The sequence below is a fragment of the Palaemon carinicauda genome, chromosome 26 (genome assembly GCF_036898095.1).
Source record: "Palaemon carinicauda isolate YSFRI2023 chromosome 26, ASM3689809v2, whole genome shotgun sequence".
Classification (NCBI taxonomy): domain Eukaryota; kingdom Metazoa; phylum Arthropoda; class Malacostraca; order Decapoda; family Palaemonidae; genus Palaemon; species Palaemon carinicauda.
Genome location: NC_090750.1, coordinates 895,823 through 923,461, shown reverse-complemented (window position 1 = coordinate 923,461; position 27,639 = coordinate 895,823). Strand labels below are relative to the sequence as shown.

General features: G+C 41.3%; 1 protein-coding gene, 1 long non-coding RNA gene and 1 pseudogene across 4 annotated transcripts in view; 1 reads left to right on the top strand and 2 right to left on the bottom strand.

Annotated features, from left to right (window-relative positions):
• LOC137619466 (zinc finger protein 501-like) overlaps positions 1–27,639 on the top strand; it is a 572,135-nt gene that overhangs the window by 362,710 nt on the left and 181,786 nt on the right. The window lies entirely within an intron of this gene.
• LOC137619468 (uncharacterized) overlaps positions 1–27,639 on the bottom strand; it is a 132,546-nt gene that overhangs the window by 53,784 nt on the left and 51,123 nt on the right. The gene's annotated exons all lie outside the window — the stretch shown is intronic.
• LOC137620373 (5S ribosomal RNA) lies at positions 25,308–25,426 on the bottom strand (annotated as a pseudogene).

Genomic DNA, 27,639 nt, shown 5'->3' with positions numbered 1-27,639 from the left:
AAATTTTTATTATAGAATACAGTAGTGAAATTTGAGATGGAATTTAGTTCTTGTGTAGTATGAAATGGAAAGGGACCGTTATAGTAGTTAAAGGCTAATGAATTCTAGAAGTATACTTAAGTATTTTGGGGAGAATATTGTTTTGGAAAGAAGTTTAACAAGAAATATCATTTTTCAAATTGGGGATACATTGAATTCTATAGGTAATTTCCTGGAGGAAGTGATTGCTAGACGATGACAGACATAATATCAGTTTATTAAACCAATCTTTGAATTTAAGGAAATTTTTTATTTTGTTTTGTTCACCAAAGTTTTAAGTCTTAAATGTTCAACTTATGATTTAAACTAGTCGTTAACCTTTCGGGCCAGGCTTGAGTGTCAAGATTTAGACCTAAGGAATGATTTATTTAACAATAGAATTTTGTGTCGATGAAAGTAGAACTTAGTGTTGCTCAACGTATTTGCAAATGTTTAGTATCCAACACACACATTGTTGGTTGGAGAATTGAAGAAACCGAGGAATAATTTTGGGTAGGAGGAAGGAGAGGCATTATTATCTATTGTAGAAGATCGTTTGGAACAAATATTTGTAGGCTATAGATAGTTTTTTTGGAAGTAAATACAAATTATTTTTTGAGGCTGCTGAGTGATGTGGTACTTGAAATGGCTGACTTTTCAAATATTAGATCCAGGGAAGAGAGTATCGTCTCACTACTGTGGTACAAGTTATAGAAGCATTTGTTTTCCCAAAAGATATTTTGAGTTCTTTTATATGTACAGTATATATCCTTAGTTTTTGTATGGTAAACTACCACCACTATTAATACATTATTTCAAATACCAACTCTACATCTCATCACTGTAATTATATTTATACTTATAGATAAGCAGTAACTCTACAGTATATTGTCACTATAATTGTAGATATTCAGTCAATATTTAGTCCTTTGAAATCTTTTTGTATTTTGAAACAAAAAGGTAATCTGTAATTAGCATGTTACATTTAATATTTAGTCATTTGAAAGGTTTCATTTCATTTGAAAAAAACGTAATCTCTTGGCATGTTACACTCAATATTTAGGCCATTGAAAACTTTCTTAGCATTTTGAAAGAGAAAGGTCATCTCTTGACATGGTACTGTTAAACAAAATTTATTTAAATATTGGTCATTGGTTTAGAATGTTAAGATGAAATAATGTTTACTCTTGTGGTTTCTTCGACCTTATTTTTTAGCAAAAGGGTTATTGGTAAATTCAATATTTTTTTATATTTCGTAATGTAATCTGTAAACCTCACTTGTATATGGATTGAAATTTTGCCCACACGAATGTTTTCATCAATGAGAAAGTAGGAGTTATTTTTTTTTTTATGTTTTAGGGTAAACTTTGCAATTGAACCTATGTATTTGGAATTTTGTTGCAGTATGTATTCAAACTTGATCATAATAGTTAAAAATTGTTTATGTATTTCTAAGTAATGATATTTTGCTCCACTTTCTTGAAATTAACAAATGTTTTGTCTTGTTGCTGTTTGGGAAGAAATTGCTCATGAAGATATTCTGAATAGAACTTCACGATAAGGTTAATATTACTGTTCTTTTTTTTCTGTAAAACAATGAAAAAGTTATTTTATATATCAGTTGAAAGAGTTAAAAACTACTATTCTACTACCAAAAGGTTGTTTATGAGGTCATGATTCTCTCTCTCTCTCTCTCTCTCTCTCTCTCTCTCTCTCTCTCTCTCTCTCTCTCTCTCTCTCTCTCTCTCTCTCTCTCTCTCTCTGTGTTTAGTAAAGTAAAATTTTGCACATTCAGCTTTTGTTTATTGCAGAGTAAAGCATGTGTTAGAATAGGAAATGAAGTGAGTGATTGGTTTCCGGTGAGAGTGGGGCTGAGACAGGGATGTGTGATGTCGCCGTGGTTGTTTAACTTGTATGTTGATGGAGTGGTGAGAGAGGTGAGTGCTTGGACAAGGATTAAAACTGGTAGACGAGAATGACCATGAATGGGAGGTAAATCAGTTGTTGTTTGCGAATGATACTGTACTGGTTGCAGACACAGAAGAGAAGCTTGACCAACTAGTGACAGAATTTGGAAGGGTGTGTGAGAGAAGGAAGTTGAGAGTTAATGTGGGTAAGAGTAAGGTTATGAGATGTACGAGAAGGGAAGGTGGTGCAAAGTTGAATGTCATGTTGAATGGAGAGTTACTTGAGGAGGTGGATCAGTTTAAGTACTTGGAGTCTGTTGTTGCAGCAAGTGGTGGAGTGGAAGCAGATGTATGTCAGAGAGTGAATGAAGGTTGCAAAGTGTTGGGGGCAGTTAAGGGAGTAGTGAAAAATAGAGGGTTGGGCATGAATGTAAAGAGAGTTCTATATGAGAAAGTGATTGTACCAACTGTGATGTATGGATCGGAATTGTGGGGAATGAAAGTGATGGAGAGACAGAAATTGAATGTGTTTGAGATGAAGTGTCTAAGGTGTATGGCTGGTGTATCTCGAGTAGATAGGGTTAAGAACGAAGTGGTGAGGGTGAAAACGGGTGTAAGAAATGAGTTAGCAGCTGGAGTGGATATGAATGTGTTGAGGTGGTTTGGCCATGTTGAGAGAATGGAAAATGGCTCTCTGCTAAAGAAGGTGATGAATGCAAGAGTTGATGGGAGAAGTACAAGAGGAAGGCCAAGGTTTGGGTGGATGGATGGAGTGAAGAAAGCTCTGGGTGATAGGAGGATAGATGTGAGAGAGGCAAGAGCGCGTGCTAGAAATAGGAATGAATGGCGAGCGATTGTGACGCAGTTCCGGTAGGCCCTGCTGCTTCCTCCGGTGCTTTAGATGACCGTGGAGGTAGCAGCAGTAGGGGATTCAGCATTATGAAGCTTCATCTGTGGTGGATAACGGGGGAGAGTGGGCTGTGGCACCCTAGCAGTACCAGCTGAACTCGGTTGAGTCCCTTGTCAGGCTGGGAGGAACGTAGAGAATAGAGGTCCCCTTTTTATGTTTTGTTTCATTTGTTGATGTCGGCTACCCCCCAAAGTTGGGGGAAGTGGCTTGGTATATGTATGTATGTAAGTTTTCATACAAGCAGTAAATCTTTCAGTATACTTATGCATTTGTTCCTACACAAATACTAGAGTCCTTTGATAGGAGTATGCTATCAGCAAAGCTGGAATGATCATTTAAACCTTTGAGGTAAAAATAGTTGCTGGCAGTTGGAGGGTAAGTGCCATCCACTCCCCAGGTAGAGCAATTTTCAATTTGTCCTAGGCTGCAGTTCAGTACTAGATGTGCTACTCTGCTCTCTTAATGTGGCTTTTTTAATCTTCTACTTTTGGATTGGATATATCTGCTTTTAGATTCTCATATTCAAGGGATTTTCAATGGAAGAAGTTGAGGATATACAGTTTTTCCTGTTAATTATAATTGAGCGAGTGAGTTTTTGGTGGTACCTGCCATTATCCAGGGTAATTGCTCCAGTCAGGTAGCAATTCTGTTGCGGTTCTATCCTTCAATGCAACCCTAAGGAAATTGGTTTTCCTTAAATATCGCTGGTGGGCCGTTGAAGGAAAAGTTTTGCTGACGACTGAATGTGAAAGGGAGGGCACCAATATTCTTCCTTCCTTCAATGTCAATCTGATCCTAGCACCTGGAAAGATGCCAAGGACTTGTCATGTAGTCGTGCTGTTTACGTAACATTCCTGGTGAGAGTACTGTATAGTCATTGACTGGCATAACTCTTCCTTCTCACCTGCCTCATCATCATCGGAGTCTGCTGCAATTTCTATGCGGAGAAAAGTAAATATGTCATCAAAGAAGGGCATCAAGTACCAAGAGTTGTTCCTTGCAAGAAACCTCGGTACGCATCTCTTGAGGTGTCAGGGTACTCGCACTTACACTTGCCAGTGCTTGTTCTTACATCAGTAGGAGCAGGTGCCGAAAGTTGTCCCATTGAGAGAAGAAACATGGCACGAGCAACTCTTACTAAAATGCACACATGCACAGTGGTCGTCTTAACCCCTTCCTGAACGATTCTCTCTCTTTCTTTGTTTGTAAGGAGAGAGAGAGAGAGAGAGAGAGAGAGAGAGAGAGAGAGAGAGAGAGAGTGGTGATTGCTACCTATGTGCCATCTCCTTCCAAGACGTGATTGTGCCGAGAACTATCCCTCAAGGAAGTTGTATCGAAACTTCATGCTCCTACTGTTACAGACAACAAGGAAGACAATCCCAGGACTCTTTAGCTTCTTACATAAGGCAAGATTTTATTTACAGAAACTCTTACTTCCTTGAAACTGAGTTTCAGTGGGCAGTACAGGTGTTCACATGAATGCTACCAGTGCTCCATCTTGTACTGGAGCGAAGATGATCTCTGCCGATCGCTCTTCTCTCAGTTGAGCAAGCAGCGTCTACTTCTTCACTCGCCTTCATGTAATCAGTTCCATCGTGGTCAGTCACTCTCCACAAGCACGTTCACTACAGCTCAAAGGTTCCATGCCCTTCCGTCCATAACACCACCTGTCTCCACGCTCTCCCTCACTGCTCAAGCGCTCTTTGTGTGACTTGTCACTACATGATCAATCTGACATGCCCTTGGTTGACACCTAACAATTAGACTTTTCGCACCTGTTCTGTGACTTTGGTCACAGACCTTTGGGCTTCTGTTTCATTATAACTTTTCGAGTCCAAGATACTGGTAGATTACGAAACTTTGATCATTCCCATAACTCGTATGGGCTACGATATCTTCCACGAGGTCCAAATTTTCTTAGTGGTCTTTCCCTTTGTGTTTTCTTCTCAACTTTTCAATTGTGTTCGTTCCTTGTAATACTAGTCTTCCTGTGTTCGCTCCTCGCCATAGTCAGGTTCCACCTGATTGGAACTTGCATTGGTTCTTCAGATGATTGCAACATTCAAGTCACCTGGAAAATTTATCTGTTCCTTCCCATTACCACCAGCCTGAAGCTCTTTCAATGCGCAAGAGCTGTAACTTGCTGAGACTGTCCTACGACGTAGATCTTCCCATTCTCGAGGACCAGTCTAAGCCTTGATGTTTCCACACTCGTTCGTGCAATATCTGTTGGAGCAGGTGACACCTCGGGTCCAATCTGAACTCTCATACCAGCATCAAGATGCTTCATTATGCTTGCGTGGCTGTTGGCAGGAATCCTCTCCAACCAAGGATGGCCACTGTTGTGAAGCTAGTACAATCTATCGTCTGCTTTACAAAGGCTGACATATTTAGTGCCCCATTAGCCTTGGAAAGCCAGAGAGAATTTAGTCATTGAAGGACACCACTGATCACTTGTTCATCTATGCTTTCTCTACATGGGATCTCCCCATTCCGTTCACTGACCAAGTAATGTTTCCCATAGCCTTTCAGCCTATTTACCTGGTTTACCGATTGCTCAATAGTCTGTCGATGATATGACTCAGAATAACCCTGGCAGCTGTCTAATGCCACACTAATTGGTATCTGGTTTAGCTATTGATCTTCAAAGTACAGGAAGATCTACCCATCTCAATTTAGTCAGAAGATCCAATTTTGAGCGTTTAATAATTAAAAATTAACAAAATTATTTGAAATATCGTGATATTGTGAATTTACTTTTGATGAGTAGTGAGCAGGCGAAGAATAAGTCAACTTTGTGTCCTGAGAAGGTCCCCGATCATAATCCTATTTGTGGTGTAAGCCTTTATTATTCTGGGCATCAAAGGAGGCATACTTTTCCAGTCAAAGCCTCTCTACAGTGGATTACAGTTCTCCCCATCTTCCTCCCTCAAGGGACAGTGGTAAAAGGCTGTCACTTGCCCTTTAACCAGATTTCAGTCTATAGAGTTTGGACCCTTCCCCTTCAGAGGTTCAGCCTTTGCTCAAGAGTAGCTCCAAACAGTCTTCCCTCTTCAAGAATTCAAATTCCCTTTTGGGATGTCACTTGAGTCTTGGGTTTCTCACCTTCAGGGAGAACCTGTCATTGGTGCTAGTCCTGAAGATAGGAGTCTGGTATGGCAATACTACCTTCATTGCCCACTAGCCTGGATAATCTTATCATTGTTCCTGTGGTAGCCACTGAACATAGCTCCCACACGGAACAAAAAGCATCTCATCTAAGATACCAGTTGCAGTGAAAGTCGTGGAGGGGAGGTGAAAATGTGGCCATTTTTTCCTTCGCATTTATTGGAATGAAGCAGTTTTTCCATTTTGTATTAAGGTATCTTGCTATCTTCCCAGACAAGGGTAGGATGGAAATCCATTTCTCAAAATGACAATGCATTCAAGCAAATCCTTTAGGATATCGGCTCTTCAATGACCAACTACCAATCTCTTGTAAGGTCCCCCTAGCATAACTACTGCAACATCTTTGACCTGAGGTTGACAGGAATCGCCATTTTTCCTTCTCCATAGGATCAAATTGCTTTGGCATATTTCCTGGATTTGTAAACCATTCAGTTTGGTTATAGGGACTTCCTCCCTCCGTAGGATAAGTGTCCTATTAAAGGATGAGGGTGTGTATTTGTGTAGGAACAAATCGCATATTTCTAAAGTAATTTGTAATTTTCCTAACTACAAACCCTAGTCTTGTAATTTACATTGTCCATCTTGGCCACCCAGGAAGTCCTAGGTTAAAAGTCTAAGTGAAGGTCACTAGATGGCAAGTGGGGAAAGGCCTATTCTCCACCGGCCAGCAATGATATCTCCCTTGTTAAAAGTTTAAACGACCATTCCAGCATTGTCAAAGTCATACTCATACTGAAGTACTGGGGTTTTTATAGTTAGGTAAAATAAACGTTAATTTAAAGAATGTCTGTTTTGAAATAGTCATTGAGGTTATCTTGGTTAATATGGTTAAAGATTTGCCATCTTGTCAGTTATGCAGCTGAGAGAATCTAGTTCAAGCCAGTTTAAAGTATAGATGCCCGTGTTTGGTGGCCGGGGGTTGTTTCCAATGAATCTTGTTAAAAAATTTGCCCTAGGAGTTAAGCTAGGTGCAACCTTTAAGTTTATAAAGCATTTTATTGCAGTCTTGGGATTAGATTGTTTGGTTTTCTAGTCAGAACTAAGTCATTTGAATGATAGTATAGACTCCTTATGTTGGTTTAGTTTTATCTAATGGTACAGTATTCAACATTACCCTTTGAGCATGTGCTTGGTACTGAGGAGCAATCCTTTTTTAATGTTGCTGACCCATGTCAACACAGTCAGCATTTATAGAAGGCCAATTTCTAGCAGATAGGGTAAGGTATAGTTTAATATCAGTGTCTTGGAGTATTTAGAAGTGTTATGGCTTTGTGAAGTAGAACATTAGGTTAGAGGTGTCAAGGTTACGTCTTTCTAGAGTCCTTTTTTAGAATCTCATTTGTCTTTTTGTGGTGTTTATGTATAGGACTTCATAGTATGTATTAGAATGTGGTTTGTGGAAAAGATATGTAGACACAGCTATAGTCAGGAATTAGCAACTAAAAGTTTGTATAGACAACTGATAGCAGTGTGCTTCGTTATTGCGAAGTATGGTAGACTTGCAACTGTTCCGTAAGAAATTGTGTTGAATGTTTTTTGTAGTTTCATCTTGGCTTTGATTAATGCCTAGGTAATATGCTAGTAGAGTACAATATTAGATTACACTACTTGACTTTGAAAATCCATTTTCTCGAAATGATTAGACCTCTTGGCCAACTTTCTTGCAAATGCACAAGTGAAATAAAAAGGTTTATTAAAGAAGATTGAGTTTGTGCATGCCTAATGGTTGACTTTATAACTAGAATAGTTTTGTTTTCTTATTTCTAAAGGTGTATTTTTGGCATTTTATAAAATTGCATGTTTTCAAATGATTTCACTTTGAAGAAAAGTAGTGTCCCCTTCAGCTTTTTGTCAGTAGGTAATCCGATTTATTTATCATGGGTAAATTTTAATCTAAATATTGTAAGGTTATACAATAAAGAATTTTCATTAGTGTGCCATATATCAGTTATTCATAATTATCATTTGCTTTTTCATTTGAGCTAAGTAAAATTTGGTAACTAAATTCTGTTGGCCACTTTTCAATATTTAGTGAAACCATATGTTTGAAGTAAATTCGTCATCTATATTCTGTTGGCCACTTGTCAATCTTAATTAGTGAAACCATATAGTATTTGAAGTAAAAATATATTTGCCTTATCCTTGAAAATTGAATAGTTCTGTAAAGCCTAGAAAATCTTGAAAAAGCTTAATACATTTTTTATTTATAGATTGCCATAGACAGATCAGTTTCTTAGTATTGTGAATTATTCTTAGTTTTATAGGTTTGTGAGGTGATTAAATAAAGACCCTTTCTTTGGAGTTACAATTCCCAATATGAAAATTAATTTTCCCAGAAAAGAATAAATTATCACTTTCAAGTACATTTTCCAAATGAGAAAATATTAAGTCTCAACTTTTTTTGAGAAATTTGTAAGCCCTTTATCAGTTTATTTAATCTTTGAAAACATGCATAAAAAAGCCAACATCTACATCATCATTAAATTTCCTTTCATTATGAGCAATTTCTTAACCAAGTTATTTTTATCTTACGGTGAGGAACAGTTTTGTAAGAATTCACAAGACTTAGTTTAGACAATCATACATACCCTGTTTTAGTAATTAACTTTGCAAACAGTAGCAGCATAATCATGAATTTAAATTATCAAAAGTATGTATTTAAATAAAAAGGTTTAAAGTAATCTTGCTAATTTGACTTCATTAAACAATGTTTATAATTAGTAATCATAGTCCAATGTTTATAATTAGTAATCATAGTCCAATGTTTATAATTAGTAATCATAGTCAATTTTGTCTTCAAATGAAGCAATAATCTCAATTGTTTTTCAGTAAATTTGATCAGGGGAAAACAACTTTAAATAAGAGTAAAAATTTGTTTGGTTATCAATGTATATGTGACAGGGTTCTCATGTTAAATGCAAAGTCAAGATCACGGTTAAGGCATCTAAGTAGGCTATTACTAATCCTATGTAGATGCGATATTAGTAAAAACTAAATGTTTAATAAAATTTCTAAGTGCCTTTTATCATGAGACATGTCGCCGATATGTTTAAAACGGTCATAAAAATTGTCCGTTATAGAAAATGTATTGGTGACAGGAATCTCGTGATAAAGTTAAGGAAAGATCTTGGTTAATTATTATTTTGTCTTTACTATAATTGCATATATGTAGAATATGTATCTGCCTACTTAGATGCATTAACTGTGATCTTTACTTTGCATTTAACATGAGAATCCTGTCACATTTACATTGATAACCAGATAGAAATTTTTACCCTTATTTGAGAGTTCAGCTTCTCCTGATAAAGAGAAAATAATTAAGCTTTGTCATTACTTCACATAAGTTTTGAATATGATGTAGAAAAAGGTATATAATATATTTTATGTACAAATCTTGTAAACAAAACTAAAAATGTATAATAAAATCAAGAATAAAAAACAAAAGATTTAAACAAATTATTTTATTTACCAAAATTTTTTTTTTTTTATTTTTTTTACAATTGTGTATATTAGTGTCCCCCTAAAATAGGGGCTGATCTTGAAGGACTGAGTTGGCAGCTAACCAATGAGCTTTTTGCCCTCCTGTCCTGTCACCAGAGACCAAATGAGAGTAAGAAACGATCCCGAGCGAACTCCCGCGACAAGTCTGGAGTCGCGGGTCCCTACGCTTCGCGAGCGAGTAGTCTGGCATACGACGACTGCATCCGATTAGCGGAAGCCATTTTGTGTCATTTGGACAGCCTCCATTTGGTAGCTCTTAACTGAAGTTGGTATAAAGACAAGCTCAAAAACTCTAAGAATGTTAATACCCCAAGACTGGTGTTGAGAGAGTGTTATATTGGTAGGAGTTACATTACAAAGCATAACCAATTTTTTTAGGTTTTTGAAATGTCACACAATCAAATGAAACACTGACTTGGGAAAAATTCTTAATCTGTTATAACTTGGTGAACAGGCAAACTTTACAATTCCACTTTGCTAACTTGAATCAAAGTTATCTTGTGCCGTATAATTATGACTCCACATGAAGTAACTGGAATAGAGATATTTAAAAATGCAATCGGTAATAAAAGACGTCTTTTACTCGATTCAAAATCCCTTTAAACTTTTACCAGTCAAAACGAGTCCATAACTAACATTATAACTAACAAAGATTAACATACAATGTTGCATTAAGACAGGTAATTTGGAAAACACCATAGAAATTAAAGACTTTTCTTTCAATCTGATGTTTATTAAGGTAAATCAATTTAGCTATGTATCTTAAAAGACCATAATATAGTACATATTCAAATGCTTAGCTCTGGTATGATGACAGAATCTGAAGGAAACGTGATATAACCATAGTTCTACAATTCTCTTGTAACAATACTTTCATAAGCAGAATAAGTTCAACAATAAAGTCAAAATTCACCAAAAGTATGACAATATCTCGAATATCACCATCGGCATCAAGCAAACGTTTCTTCATAACGCAAAAAGTTATCTGATTACCATCAAATATTTCCTAACTTTTCGAGATGTCTTCTATTTGCTCTGAAAATGAACACAGTGTTTGCTCAATTAAACACATGATTTATGGAATGCAGTACTGCTGTGTGTGGTCTTTGTGCTATACAACCTAAAATCTATCTATGATATATCATTGCATCATCATCAACACTGAAAAGTCACCTGAATACGAATCTAACATCATTATCGTTCAGACATTTCTAGTATGGGTTAAAGTCTCAAGTTCACTAAAGTATGGAGTCACTTTAAGTACAATTTCTTATACCAGGATAATATCTTCATAAAAACTAGTGGAACTAAAGACGTGTCCCAAACTATATGATTCAATAGCTCTTGTATTGGTACAATTATTATGTTCCAGCTAATAAGGTGTTTAATCAAGGGCTTATAGCTTCCCCTATAATGATGTAACATCATACAAAGCTTACCAGCAAAATAAACTGAAACACTTATCACTGGTACAAAGACTACCTTACATACCAAGGAGGAGTTAATCTTAAACGAAACATATTCCCTTTTCAACACAAGTGAATTTAATGGAGATGAAAACAACCTGCTGGGTACATAAATACATCCATCTTTTTGTACTCTTCAGCCATGAAAAATTTATGATCAATACAAATAATTACCAGCACTCAAGGAAAAGCAACAGATGTGAAGTACCTGATGCATTGAGTAACCCAAGTCCCAAGAGCTTAGACTGACAACTATGCTAAGAGGCAGACAAAAAGTATGACTCAACCTGCAAACTGCAATGGGACATCTTCAGTCTATTCTTATAATTTGAGAAAATCTAACTCCTTTCTACTTCCTTCATACTTGCAGATGATGAGAAGCAGATTGCATCAGCATTTAAAAACCACAAGTTGAAATTCAAAGGGTCATGACTATGACAGAAATGTACAAAACACTAAAGTAACCAAGGTGTTGGTAATCAAATATCTATCCATCAATCATCAAAACTACGGAGTTTCAACAGAACAAGTATAAGAATGAGATAACCAGTACATCAGACTTTCCATGTACAATATATAAGATCATTATTTAAATACACAGATCCAGTCTGAGGAAGCCAAACCCTTGCACATGCACCATATGAAGAGAAGAGATAAGTATCAAGAGCGACTAAGTCTCTAAGCTTCCCTTGCTGAAGACACACCAACCTATGAGCTCTAATTAACATAACCGGCATCAGAGATATAGTGACCATGAGCTGACTATTAAAGGTGGACTAAGATAGTCAGAATCAGAGATATAGTGACCATGAGCAGACTATAAAAGTTGGACTAAGATAGCCAAAATTAGAGAAATAGAGACCATGAGCCGACTATTAAAGATGGACGGGAGTTCATTACTTGATAAGATCAAGGGCTGTCACAATCTACTTGGGGTATTAGATGCAGATCTCACTAGAGATAGTTTGAGGGACGGAAAAATATCCCAACTGCCACGCTTGCAAACATCTAACCAATGATGCAAACAGGAGGGGAATAAGTCCCAAAGCAGTTAACTACAACACTTGTGAACAAGAATTAGTCTTTTCTCCTGCAGATATTAAAAAATACATGAGAGACTTACAATCAAACAAGCTCCTGCCACCTACCACACAAACGCATCAGTCGATATTGTCACTGATGGAGCAGACTACATAGTATGCCATCATAATTCATAGTGTAAGCAGAATCTGTCAAAAAAGCACTCAAGAACAAGTAACTAATGATTACTCTAGGTATGGAATGCATTTAGAAACAAAAGTGCATACACACAATCTAGTAATCACACTTAATATCTAACAACGAAATTCTCATTCAACTGCTTAAGTGTACCACAAGAAATTGTCAGCCCATTCTTATTCAACCAACTTCAAAGAATGTATAGTCCCTTTCAACTTTGATTGCTTGCAGAAAAGAAAGTCTTCTTGACTGCATCAAAGTCCCAATTTAAAACAAAAAGGACCCTGACCATGACATGGAAAATATAAAATCTGTACTTTATCAAGACAATAGCATTCAAACATGTCAATGCACAAAAGAACTTCCAAATTATGGAACCTCTACATTTAGAGTACAAACGGCGTCAATGACCTTCGATGTCAGGATGCCAGCGAACCTCAAATCATTCATTCATTCATTAGAGTACAAAGTCTACTATGGTACCTCTCTATTTTGGAGTAGAAACAATAGTTTCTATGGAATAACTATGAACTCTAATTTAGCATAAATGAAGAGATTGAAAAAACCTTAAAAGACAAGATCAAAGGATCTTCATTGCCAAACCATCTCTCAACTAAAGACAGTGTACAACAGACTATTCAAATACAATAAACTGATGCCCTCATTTGAATAGAGATCCACTTGTAGCCTGCCAACCTAGCGCAAGAGTAGCCTTCAAGGACTCAAGCACAATCATTAAGATATCATCTTGACTATAGTATCCCAGCCACAAGCAGACATTAGCCTACATGACCTAGCTAACAGAATAGGCAGTAAAAAAACCAGTCCCGAGCTATGAATTGACGATGGACAGTACATCACTTAATAAGGTCAAGGACTGTGTAAGTCTACTTAAAGGTTGCTCATTAATAACAGAGGCAAGGGACAGTAACAATGCCCTAAGACTGATCATATATACATATGATCAGCAACCAAGCCCCTATCTCCCCAAGCTAGGACAAGGGATGGCCGGGAAATGGCTGCTAATAACTCAGCAGGTACCTACAAGTTCCTAAAATCCCCTTAGCCTTAACTCACAAGAATGGTGAGGTTGCAGACACGGAAACTATCGAGTTTGAGAGGGTCTTGAATCCCAGTCAAGCATAATAACAGGCAGGGATGTTAAAAAGGAAGAACAGGAGGTGAGGGCTTACAACATACAACATACAATCCTCTAACTTCTATATCTCAACAATGATACAAACTGAAGAGGAACAACAACTCTTACTAGCATTAGCACCTGCAGCTATAAAGAACTACACAAGAGGTTATCAGCTGAACAAGAGCTCCAACTACCTATTGCTTTACACAAATGGATCAGTTGGTCAGACCATTGATACAACAATCTGCCCACATTTTTACAAAAGGCAGATATTCTGTCAAAACAATTTGGCCACAACACAAGCGATTCTAGGAGAAATAGTTGGACTTCAGAAATCTTCCATTAAGAAACAGTAACTCCTGTTCAACACTCATTTCAAAGAAAGAATTCAAGCTATTACAGCATTTATACCAAGAGAAATTTACAATATTTCCCATGGTGTGAACATATGAAATAGCAAACTAACACCAAAACAGAGGGTGACCTTAAACTGGATTCTAAGATACACTAATGCACCATGAAAGTCAAACCTATTATAAATATGGTACAGAACTCAATGTCAATATTTGCAAGAAACCAAATTTACTATTGGTGTCAACAACATTACACATCTGTAATGTGGTACAAGTCTAAAACCTTCAACCATATTCTATCACAAAGAACCCTGTGATAGGTAAAGACTTGCTATCCTTGCAACAGGAAAATAAAGAGCAAAGAGCCAGCATATAGTATGAATAAACTTCATGAATTACTTCCTTAAGTGTCCAAGTACCTCTGAAGCAGGAGTCACCATCATTATACTCACTTGTCTCAAAGAAAACACCTTCTATCCACCACAATACTTAATCAAAACTGGGATGGACTAAAAAACCAAAATAAACCTGTTTTGCCCAATCCATATATCTCCTTTCTGGCTACTGGGTAATAACCAGGACAAGACTTATAACATTTGTACTGCTACCACTTTTGCCAATCTTCAAAACGAAAGATTTCATACATACTAAGATAGACCAGTTAATATAGAGTACATAATACAGACACGAATACTATCCAAACTAGAATCTAATCTATATGTAAATTATACGGAGAATGAAGAACTTTTAACAAAGATCTCAGATCCAAGCACAAAGTGGTATTCACAAGCAATTGCAAACCAAAACTGACTTTCTCAGTTAAGTAATGATCAAATATTCAAGTAACCTGGTTTCTAAACATGATTACAGAGACGATGAAATGCAAGAGAGATTTACAGGTCGCTGTGACCCTAGCAATTGAGAGAGGAAACGTCTGATATCCACAATACACAAAGTAAGGTACAGCTTAATCCATGAGGGTCAGAACAAGGAGAAATACAGGTGTCCTGATATCCACAATAAACAAAGTAAGGTACAGCTTAATCCATGAGGGTCAGAACAAGGAGAAATACAGGTGTCCTGATATCCACAATAAACAAAGTAAGGTACAGCTTAATCCATGAGGGTCAGAACAAGGAGAAATACAGGTGTCCTGATATCCACAATAAACAAAGTAAGGTACAGCTTAATCCATGAGGGTCAGAACAAGGAGAAATACAGGTGTCCTGATATTCACAATAAACAAAGTAAGGTATAGCTTAATCCATGAGGGTCAGAACAAGGAGAAATGCAAGACTGGAAATTCATGGAAACCTGGATAAATTCAGCAAAGATACCATATAGAACATGAAAGAATCAAGGAAGGGCATGATCTGTTCCAGTAAGCATAAATATAAAGCTACTGTTACAGGTACAGTGAAAGAAAATTCAACCTGATTAGGAAAAAATCTAAGCCCATATAATAAATGTTTCCTCTACAGTAGAGAGAAAACATTGTAAGAGTACACATGCTGAACTGTGACAAGAGAGAGAGAGAGAGAGAGAGAGAGAGAGAGAGAGATCATTTTAGTATATCACGGATCAAACGAAGATTAAAAATCTTAATGATCCCGAATTGTATTCTGTTAAGACCGAACAAATCAACCAGGTTAGGAAAAATGGTTGAAATTTGAAAAGTGACCAATAGTTACTTCTTATAAACTGCAAGATAAACATCCCGCTTTAATCTATCATGTAGAGAATGAATACAATAATATCTTCTCTTCTCTACAGGATACAAAACACAAAAAGACAGGAGAGAAACAAGTTTCTTATAACAGAGGTTACGATGATACCTGATAAAATCAACTGGCTCTTGTAATGTCCAAGTGTGAAAGAATACAAAGCCTAGATTATATCATACATGGCAAAGGAACAGTATTTAGACAAGCTGCTCAAAACAGCATTACCTTAAGTATGACATCCAGAAAAGATAGTGAGATAGAAGTACAATACAACAGAGTCATTGATATGACAATTTTTGATCCAGCACCTGAAAAATGGCTGGTTTAAAGGTCAGTCATTAATGGCAGTGGCGAGGGACAGTGACAATGCCCTACCTAGTAAGAATGACCTACAGACTGACCATATATACATATGATCACCACCCAAGGGCCTTCTCCATCAAGCTAGGACCAGGGTGGGCCAGGTAATGGCTGCTGATGACTCAGCAGGTGGACCTATAGGCTTCTCCAAAACACCCATTCTTATTTTACAAGTATAGCGAGGTTGTAGATACTACAAGAAGCTATAAAGCTTGAGCGGGTCTCAAACCCTAATCCAGCTTCCATTAGGGTACCATAACCAAGGTGAAAGGAGAGCATAAGAAAGCTCTTATAACACATCAGCAACCAACTTAATTTTAAAGACTTCCATGGTAAACGAAAGGGAAAATCTCTCAATTGCCACAAATGAAGGGAAATGTCCTTATAAATCCAAGCAAATGGAAAATTCTTTATACAATAAGACTAAAATCCATAGCAGATTTACAAATGCAAAGACAAAATACAGTAAATTTCAGTGTATAATACAATCTTTAAATAAGACCAGATCGAACATTAGGGCACATTTTAATGAATTTAGGTCTGCTAAATCCTTTGGACCACAGAGAAAGAAATCACTATGGATTCAGAAGCTTGGGTATAGTACCGGAAAAAATCCTTTTATGTGGGAACATTAGGAAAAGACATTAGAATACTTGTACTACACAATTCTTCTGGCCAAAAGAGAATTAGATCCAGAATATGGAAATGCAAGCAATAACTGGGTTTAGGAATAAGTCTCCATTGGGAGAACAGGATTAAGTGAAGTGAAAAGTTTTCTAAGTTTCCTTTAAAAAGGAAAAAGGAAGCCAATCAAAAGCTAATTACTGTTTACTTATAAACAAAAGAGATTATAATGCTCGAGGTGAACATCAAAAGGACCTCGGGGGAATGAGAGAAATGATACTCACAGGAGTATATCATTCCAGCAACTTCCTCAAGACAATTCATTCCAATATGTATCGTGACTTTCTGAGTCTTACTACGAATTTCACAGGGCTACACAACACAAAAAAACTTCTTGGAATAAAGAAACAATACTTGAAAAGTCAGAAAAATAATTTATCCGCTCAATTTATCTTTGTATTCAACTAAAGTGCTGAGTCTACTTTTGAATGCTTTGTCGTTAGGTTAAGGCCAAATTGCCTGAAGAAAATACTGGCTCAGAAAACTGAGAAAACAGCTACTATTAATATGGATAAATATCTCAGATTTTTTACAGTTTTATTGTTGGTGCATATGAAAGAATCTGTAAAACCGACAAGATTCTTTTCCACAGTTAAACTTTGCCTCATAAATGCTATGGTACGTTTATATAGCTAGCACTAAAGCAAGCTTTATAAGTAAAATCCCTCATTTTCAAATAAGACTTTCATTTCAGCACTGCATTTTGATCAATGCAAAATGTTAGGTTACCTATTATTCTAAAAGCAAAATCTCTTATAGGGATTTTATTTACTGCAACATACTGGTATAACTTTAAATAACGAAAACTTTTTCATTAGCTCATTCTCATTTATGCCTTCGTCCCATACTTCTTTCTAAATAATATTTCCAACCGACAAACATACATTGATATCGCTTCAGACACCGTGCATTTAGTGCAACAGCGGTGCGGCCATTGATCTTAGCCATCGGGAGGCACTGTAAACGTAATAGAAGCTATGCAGTAAGTGGAAATGCTGGTGACCCAGTGATTTTTGCATTCTGGAAGAATTCTAAATGTTGTAGAGAAAATAAAATTACAGATCACCAAGAATACGCAGCGATGATACGAGAATCTCTGAATATTATAATCAACATCAAAAGTCCTTCCTAAGCCTACAATCTCAATGTGATTGAAACCAAGATTAGTTGCTGTGTCAAAACAAAAAATTCTCACTGGAATTCTTATGTCGTCAGAACGATACTTTGGCGTAGATTACACGTAATCAAAAGTAGATTTCATAGTCAAATACAGTTTACTTACTGACCAGTCTTTGAAAGGTAAGGATTCTAACATTGCGATCAAGTTAATCCGACTCTTATGACTACGGTAAGCAACTCTTTAACCTATAGAATCTCTTGACAGAAGCAAGCAACAAGAATCACCCACAAGGAAAAAACTGCTAATACCAGTATGCTGTTCACATAAAAAACAGCATAACAAAAGGAATAGGTGAAGAGAAAATTCTGTGAATTAAAGAAGTCTTCTCCTAAAACATTTTCTGCTATTCCATTGCCCTAAACATCAGACATAAATTTCAACTTCACGAAGCATCTAAAATGTATCGCAAAGACCAACGAAATATTAGAAGATCATCGACAAGGACAAAAAGACAACGGAAACTCTCTTCATATTACCTACAGCATTCAGTAGCAAATATGAAATGGCGACCATATCCGTATCACATGCCTAAGCAAGGCTTCCATGCGATTCATATATCCATATAAAAAGGCCCACAATATAGTAAACATTATAAAATGCCAAGAATATTCCTATTTGCATACCTATTGTGAACGATACCATTGATGGCATATCAAGTTCTCATTAAGCAATTCACAAAATGATTTCTACGCCATTTTATGAAACAAGACAACATTGGTTTATATCAAAACTCTGAACCTGAGAAATGGAATCTCATGAACTCTCTCTCTCCCTTTAACTTAATTGTTATAGTAATCCTGTTTCCTTTTCCTGAAAGATTTAGTATCCTAAATATAATAAAAACATACACAAAGTTCCTCCATAACTTTTAGTGGGACATGTTCCTTTTAAGAACTAAAAATGCCCTATGGATAATGACTCTCAATATTCACCTTCTCATGACTTTTCAGCGTTTCTTCAAATGCAATGATATAAATGTAAATATATTCCACGTTATATAACACAGAACCACAAATAGCAATACTGCATCCACAAATCTACGCATAACATTGAACACACACTGAAAACTGTTCATTTTCAGGTCAAATAAAAGAGCATACATATAAAAAAAATCGAGAAATGTTTTACAAGTAATTGATACGTTTGTACAATATGAAGAAATGTTTGCTTAACTCTGATGGTACTATTCAAGATATACATTTTAGTGAATATGACATCCTCACAGTAGAAAATATTCTGTTTATGAAAATCTTTTTACTCTCAAAGAATAATAGGTCTATGATTTATAATTTTGTTTTCTTTTAATTCTGTTCTCATAATTAATGAGCTAAACATTTGGGATATGAACTGTATTATGGCATATATAGTACAGAGCATAACTGATTTACCTCAAGAAACATTTGATGAAAAGAAACTTTAACCTATATGAAAATTACCAAAAAACTTTGTCATATTGACAACACTTTCCTCGTAATCTTATGCCAGGTACAATATTAGCAAGGAGGAAATTCTTACTGTAAAAGTTTGAAAAAATTATGAATTGGAGTTTCAAAGACGTCTTAAATAACTGAAAGCGCTTTTAAACATCTCAAATTCTGTTTTCACTTTCTTGGGAGTCTTATACAGTACGAGGTAATTTAGCTCCAAGTTACCAAAGTAGAATGGGAAATATTTAAACTATTCAGCAAGTTACAACAGATTCAGAATCCATCTCAAGATTCAGCGTTATCTAATTGCGTGCTATTTCAAAAACCTATGCAAATTAAGATTATGCTATGTAAAATAACCTCTACCAATAATAACAAGATCTCAACAATATAGTCTTAGGCTATAAACATCTTTAGATTAATTTATCAAGGTGTCTCCATACCAATTTCAGTTAAGAGTTACCAAATGGAAGTTGCTCAAGTGGCAGAAAATGGCTCCCGGCAACCGGATACAGTCGTCACTTGCCAGACTATTCCCTTGCGAAGCGAAGAGACGCACGACTCCAGACTTGTCGCGGGAGTTCCCCCGAGATCGCTTCCGACTCCCAAGAGGCCTCTGGCGATGGGACAGAAGGGGGTTGCTCATTGGCGCCAACCAATCATGTCTATTCCTTTCAGCCTGAAGGCTAGGCTTAAGGCTGAGCGATAGCCTTTCATCGCCGAGACCGAAAGGCGCATTTCCTCCCGCAAATACACGACAAACTCCGCTATTGCTGGAATAGTGGCATCGAGGGGAGAGATACCCCTCCCACGACACCAACCACAGAAGACTCTCCACTTCGCCTGGTAGACCCCTGCAGATGACTTTCGCAGGTGTCGAGACATCCTCTCCGCAACTTGTTGCGAAAGGCCTCTCTCTGTGAGGAGATGCTGGATAGTCTCCAGGCGTGAAGCCGAAGCGATGCTACGACTTTGTGGAAGATGTTGCAATGTGGTTGTCTGAGTAGCTCGTGTCGTGGGGGAAGCTCTCTTGGGTGTTCCGTCAGGAGCTGCAGAAGGTCCGGGAACCACTCTGCATGATGCCATAGCGGAGCTATTAAGGTCATCGACAGGTTGACCGATAGTCTGGTCTTGTTGAGCACCCTTCTCATCACACAGAACGGTGGGAAGGCGTAGACGTCGATGTTGTCCCACTGTTGTTGGAAGGCATCTTGCCAGAGTGCCTTGGGGTTCGGGACTGGGGAGCAGTACAGCGGCAGCTTGAAATTCAAGGCTGTTGCGAACAGGTCCACTGTCGGGGAACCCCACAAAGTCAGGACTTTGTTGGCTACTTGAGGATCTAAAGACCACTCGGTACTCACTATCTGCGAAGCTCTGCTCAGACTGTCGGCGAGCACATTCCTTTTGCCAGGAATGAAGCGAGCTGATAGACGTATCGAGTGGACTTCGGTCCATCTCAGTATCTCTACTGCAAGTTGGGATAGCTGTCGTGAAAAGGTACCTTCCTGCTTGTTGATATAAGCCACTACTGTGGTGTTGTCGCTCATCACCACCACGGAGTGGCCCGCCAGGGTCTGTTGGAACTTTTGAAGGGCCAGAAATACGGCCTTCAGCTCTAGCAGGTTGATGTGGAGGTACTTTTCTGATTCTGACCATAGGCCTGAGGCCCTCTGGTTCAGAACGTGGGGCCCCCACCCTTCTTTTGATGCGTCCAAAAACAGCATCAAATCCGGGGGAAGGACGAGAAGATCTACTCCCTTTCGAAGGTTGTCATCGGTCAGCTACCATCGCAGGTCCGTCCATTCCGCAGGTCCTATCGAGACCAAAGAGTCCGGGGAATCGATGCCTTGATCCCACCTGGACTTGAGCCGCCACTGCAGGGATCTCATCCTGAGGCAGCCGTTGAGAACTAGACGGGCCAAGGAGGCTAGGTGACCTAAGAGACGTAACCAAGATTGGGCTGGAAGGTCTTCTCGACTGAGGAAAGGCTTTGCAACCCTCCTCAGCCTTGCTATCCTGTCGTCTGATGGAAAGGCTTTGTGGAGATTGGTGTCTAATATCATGCCTAGATATACCAGTCGTTGTGTTGGGAGCAGAGAGGACTTCTCGAGATTTACCATGATCCCTAGATCTTGGCAAATTCCCAGAAGCCTGTCTCGGTGTTGAAGAAGGGTCGACTCCGAGTCTGCCAGGATCAGCCAGTCGTCCAGATAACGGAGGAGACGGATGCCGTTCCTGTGCGCCCACGAAGATATCAGTGTGAGCACTCTGGTGAACACCTGGGGTGCTGTGGAGAGACCGAAACACAGCACCTTGAACTGGTAGATCTTGCTGTCTAGGCTGAATCTTAGGTACTTCCTGGAAGACGGATGGATTGGGATCTGGAAGTAAGCGTCCTTCAGATCCAGTGTGCACATGAAGTCTTGCGGTCTCACTGCAAGTCTGACCGTGTCTGCTGTCTCCATGCTGAACGAAGTTTGCTGGACAAACTTGTTCACGGCTGAGAGGTCGATGACGGGTCTCCAGCCTCCCGACGCCTTCTTTACAAGAAAGAGTCGACTGAAGAAGCAGATCCCAAGCTGATCAAATCCTGGGAAATGGCCACCAGGCGAGCGCTCTTACACTCTTCTAGAGGAGGAGGAGGAGGGTGGCTTTCAAGTCAGCGTATACCTTTAACTTTCCTAGCATGGTGTGCTGTTTATCAGCGCAGTCCTGGAGGGACCAATAACCTGCTATCAGTTCCACAGATGTAGCTGTCACATAAGGGTTGAGATAGGCTATTGGAAATGTCGCTGTCAGTCCTTCTGCTGGACGGTAGTTTGAGATCAACTCAAGCATGACAGTTCCTTGAAGTGTTTGCAACCTCACCGTCCTTGTGAGCCACAGATACGGGGTTTTGGTGGAGTCTATAGGCCTACCTGCTGAGTCATTAGTAACCATTGCCTGGCCCTCCGTGGTCCTAGCTTGGTCACAGCCAGGATAAAACTTCTAAAATACTGTGTAGTATTGAGCCTCATGATGGAGAAGGCCTGACTATTAGTATTGATTGTAACTGCATACCTAGTATGCTGTTATTAGAATGAGACACTTAGGAATAATCGAAGGTGTAAATGCACTAAAAGTCCCTCAAGTCACTAAAAACATGCGGTCTTCCTCTCTGCAGGCTACGTAGCTAAGTTCCAACTGAAAGTACGGGTATAGCCCAGAGGAGAATGGACTCGTGCTCTGACCCTGCGAAAATTCGACACATGAGACAAAACGTTTGTATTCTCGAAGGAAGAAATTTCACTTCAACAAATGCTTACCATTTATGGACTCCTGCTATTAAGCGAAAGCAATCAGAAAATGACAAATTCGAAGATAATTTGTATTTTTCCTAACCATACAAACCTTAGCTATTTACATTGGGTTTACCTTTTAGCGCAGCTGAAATGGCGAGCCATTAGAATTTAACGAGGGTGTATTACCCCCGCGCTAGTTAGCGGGGGGGGTAGGGGAGTGGTAGCTAGCTACCCCTCCCCCCCTCACACACAGATGAATGCTCACTTTCACTTAGAGGTACGACTTGTCTTGGGGGACAGGGCTGGCGGGCAAATATGTGTAAATAGCTAAGGTTTGTATGGTTAGGAAAAATACAAATTATCTTCGAATTTGTCATTTGTTCCGTAACCGAAATACAAACCACGCTATTTACAAAGGGTGACTTACCCCTTAGGTAGGGTGGAAAGTCCCAAGCCATACTGGCTTTGGCTTTACCCGGGGACTCAGAATCCGAGTGAGTCGCACTCGAGAAAAGGAGTCCCTGCACCTCACAAGTTCCTTGCTCCGCAAGGAACCATGTGGCCTACGTAAGCTTGTGTGTGAAGGAAGAAGTGTGACCCGTCCTAGGCAGTTGACCTGGAGGAACTCTGGGTTAGGACGTTCCCAATACCACCTCGTCAGGGTATGGGGGACGCGACAGTATTGACTCAATACTCGGAACACAAGGAAGCATGGTTTACCTGCAGAGGTTCGAGGTCAGCTATGCAGAGACCAGGATGCTGCTTCCCCGTAGAGGGGATGATGAAGAAAGAAATAAGAGCCAGACATACTTCTTTCGTTAATGCAGACTAAAACCTGATAACAATGCCCTCAACCTTCTGCTACCTGTCCAAAAAGGAGCCTGAGGATAGACCAGCTGTTGTGTAGCCACCAAAGAGCGATAGAAAACGTATCGAGACTCCTGTGGGTCACGCCCTGCAGGAAGCGGGCTGCGAAGGTCATTAGACGCTTCCGCCTTCCAGACTCCAGCTTGTAGCACCTGCGTCACAGAGTAGTATTACTCGACGGCAAGGGACGTTGCGATGTATCCAACATTGTGCTGTAGGGCGACGTGACGGGGGAGGGTCTGGAGACAGGTCGAGATGAATGTCCTTGAGTCCGGGCTGAAGCGGTATACTGGTGACTCTCCCCCGTGTCCTCCTTGTGCTCCCAAATCGGCTGCAACTGAGGACAAACTGCAGCTGTTCCCAAAGCTAACCTCTCGATTCCTTTACTGGCAAGAAAGAGAAGGTCTTGGGACATCAGATACAGAATGGAGACTCAAAATCTTGAAGGAATTGGACCGAAGGGCCGGAACCCCCAGATTCTGAGTCTAACCAACAACTCAGGAGCGAACCTGAATGTTGCCTTCCCCTCTTCCTTAGAAAGGGCGGAGTCGTACGAGACCAAGATGATTGCTTACACACTGGCCGTGGCCAGAGTGAGCAGGAGACCCAAGGCGGAATACAATCCGAGGCCTGTCGTAAAGGGTCTTGAGAAGATCTCTTAAGGACTAAAAAGTCCGAGCCATGCTCCAAGTTGGAGGTCTTCCTCCGACTAGGGCAGGGACGATCGTAGCTTCGCATGAGCAAGGAAAGATCCAGGGGGCAGGAAAAAGTTATTCCTTTAAGCCTGAAGGTCAAGGAAAGGCTGAGCGACAGGCTTCATTGCCGAGAGCGGAAAGGAGTTTCCTCCTGCCGAAAGGCAATAAGACCGTTATTGCTGGAGAAGAGGCCTCAAGGGAAGAGGTATATCTCCCACGGCACCAACCACCGAAGACTCTTCACTTTGCCTGGAAGACCCCTGCGGATGACTATCGCGGATGACTATCGCAGATGACGCGACCTCCGTACCGCGACTGTAGCGGGTTGTCTCTTCTTGAGGAGGAGGCGTAGTGTCTACAGGCATGAAGCCGAAGCGACGCCCCGGTTCGGGAGAGATGTTGCAGTGTGGTTGTTTGAGTAGTCTGCGCTGTGGGAGAAGCTCTCCCGGGAGTTCCGTCAGGGGAAGCAGAGGGTCCGGAAACCATTCTGCGCAGTCCCAGTGGAGCTCTCCCATTGAAAGGTTGACAGACAACCTGGTCTTGTTGAGACCCATTGTCCACAGACAAAAAGGAGGGAAGACGCAGGCGTCGAAGTTGTCCCACCATCACCGGAATGCATCTTGCCAGAGTCTCGGGGTCTGAGACTGGGGGGAAGAACAGCGGAAGCTTGAGGTTCCAAGCTGTCGCGATCAGGTCCCCAGACCAGGACTTGCTGGTTACTCAAGGTCAAAGACCCCCAGGTACACTCTCTCTACGAGGCTCTGCTCGGATAGTCGGAGAGAACATTCCTCTGCCTGGAATGAGAGAGCCGATATTGGTATTGAGAGTATCTCAATCATCCCGGTATCTCTACTGCAAGATGTGAAGGTGTGAAAATGCGTCCCCTGCTGGTTAGAACATGCCAGAATCATGAAGTCGACGCGCACGGAGCGACTCGGCAGGAGCTGTAGGATCTGTAGAGGGGCCAGACTACGGCCCCTAAGCCTGCCTGAATGATGGAGAGGTATCCTTCAGGTCTTGACCATAGGCCTGGACCGGAACATGCCCCCCCCCCCCCCCCTTTCCTTTGACGAGTCCGAGAACAGCATCAAGAATGTGGGGAAAGGACGAGAATATCCACTACCATCAAGAGGTTCCATAGGTCAACACCCATTGCAGGTCTATTAGTTCCGCTGGTTCCATAGGGGCCAGGAAGTCCGGTTAAACGTTGCCTGAAACCACCGGAACTTGGACCGCCCCACATGGAACTTATCCTGAGGCGACCGTTCGGACTATAGACGGGTCAATGAGGAAAGGAGAACTAGGAAACGTTCCAAGGTAGGGCTGAAAGCTCTGCTTGACTGAGAACAGGTACTGCGACTCTCCTCAGTCTTGCCACAGTCAACTGAAAGGAAGGCTCGGAGGATGTGGCAACAGAATCTGGCGTCCCCAGGTGGTCACCCATCCAAGTACCGACCAGAACCGACGTTGCTTAACCTCGCTGGACGGACGAGAAGCGGGGTTTCCAACGTGGTAAGGCCGTTGACTCAATATCATGGCCAGATACTCCAGATGTTGAGGCAGAAGAGGAGAAGGCTCCAAGCAAAATACCATGAACCCACACTCATGGTAAGCATCCGGAAGCTTGTCCCGGCGCTGAAGAAGGTCGAACCCGAGCCTACCGGAGTTGACCAGCCCTCCAAAAAGCAAACAAGGCGGAAGCCTGCACCTGAGCGGCCATGAGGAAAGCAGGGAGAGTTCTCTGGGGAAAAAACCTGCTATGCCACGGCGGGATAGCCACACTGTATCATAAGCAGGAATACTTGCAGTCTAGGCTGAATTCCACGAGCTCCCTGGAAGATGGATGGAATGGAAACTGAAAGTACCCGTCCTTCCGATCCAGGGTTTAAGGAGTCCTGTCGCCTCGTTACCAGTCTGATCGATTCTGCTGTTCTACGCTGGCCGAAGTTTGTTCGACAAACTTGATCAGGGCTGAGAGGTCGACTACGGAACTCCCCTCTCAGATCCTTCCTTACAAGAAAGGATCGACTGAAGAGGCCGGGGGTGAAGCCGTCGATGATTTTATGGAGGACCTTTGCCTAAGGTATGGATCATTCTGCCCAACCGGGCAACTCTTGCCGACGCTATGGCATAGAGGTTCAGAGGCACTGAATTCGCTGACAGAGACAGCAGGCGCGATATCCTTGGCTGATCACAGAGATCGTGCGGGAATGGGCATCGGGAAGCTGTCATCCGGATGAGTAACCTTAAGCATCCTCCCAGCGAGAAACCTGCAATACTAGAGTTCGTGAACTCTGCCACTCCTTTTAGGACTATGCCCCCCCAGGGGACCCTCCCGTGCCATCTGTTCCTGACAGGAGGAAACTGCAATTGGACACCTTGTCTCAGTTGTCGTAGCCGGTAACTTAGACCGACGTGGTTGAAAGAAGAAGGCGCTGGAGCCCTGCAGAGTCTGGAAGAAAGCGCCTTGGAGGAGTGAAAACGGAAGTCGATTTCCTCCGCACAGCCGCTGTCTAAGTCTCTGTCCTTGGGCACAAACAAACTCTTCTCAAGGATGGAAGGGTGTCTGAGGTTGTCGACCTCCACAGATGAGACACCCGAAGGAAGCCCTCAGTCAGCGCGTCCAGATGGTACAACATCGAGCTTGTCCGCAAGTTAGATACTTAACGACGAAAGGCCAAGGTGCCTGAGCCCGAGAGGAGGAAAGTACCCATGATCTTCCTGTAGCTTCCTTGAACCAAACCTCGGGCCGTAACCGAGGAGGGAAAGGACCTGGTAAGCCCCCAGAGGAAGGGGTAAGCAGTCACCCCTTGGCCGATGGAGAAATCTCGAACGGAAAGCCCCCGCCAAAAATCCTTCCAGGGAATGACGGGGAAGGGCTAACCCAGGTTCTGGAAAAAGGAGTGTTGCTCAGACCTCCCTGATGTTTCTTCCTATTCTTGCAAGTGCCATGCTCTGCGTTTACGGGGTGAGGCCGTGTTCTGGAAATACGTTCCAGAAGAACTCGCCAGGCTGGCCATGCTGCGAAAACCCCAATGGGAATCGTGGTCGCAATTGCCCTGGAGCTCGCGCGATGGTAATTCAAAGAATTGCGCGTGGGCGAATGTGGAAGCGCCCATGCGCAGTCACGCAGGAACGCAAACGAAGGTGAGCAAAGGAGCACAGAAGGAGGGCGAGCGTGGTAGGAAGGGCAAGAGCTGGTGGTCGGTGAGCGATAACCCATAGACGAGCAATGGATACTGCAAGAATTAAGCCGACGATCGTGCGAAGAAACACTGTAGGTTCGAGCGAGGGAACACCGTCGGTTCGCGCGATGGAACACCGTAGGTTCGCGCGACGGAACGCCGTCGGTTCGCGCGACGGAACGCCGTCGGTTCGCGCGACGGAACGCCGTCGGTTCGCGCGACGGAACGCCGTCGGTTCGCGCGACGGAAAGCCGTCGGTTCGCGCGACGGAACGCCGTCGGTTCGCGCGACGGAACGCCGTCGGTTCACGCGACGGGACACCGTCGGTTCGCGCGACGGAACGCCGTAGGTTCGCGCGGCGGAACGCCCTCCGTCCGTGCGATGGAATACCGTTGGTTCGCGCGCGGGCGAACATTGGAGAGCATGTGCGCGGACGCGCATGAGCGTAGACGTGCAGGCACGTGGGCGTGTGGACGCGCAGGCGAATGATCGCGCGGTCGCGCGGGCGCGCAGGCGAGTGGTCGCGCAGGCGCGCAGGCGAGCGGTCTCGCGGC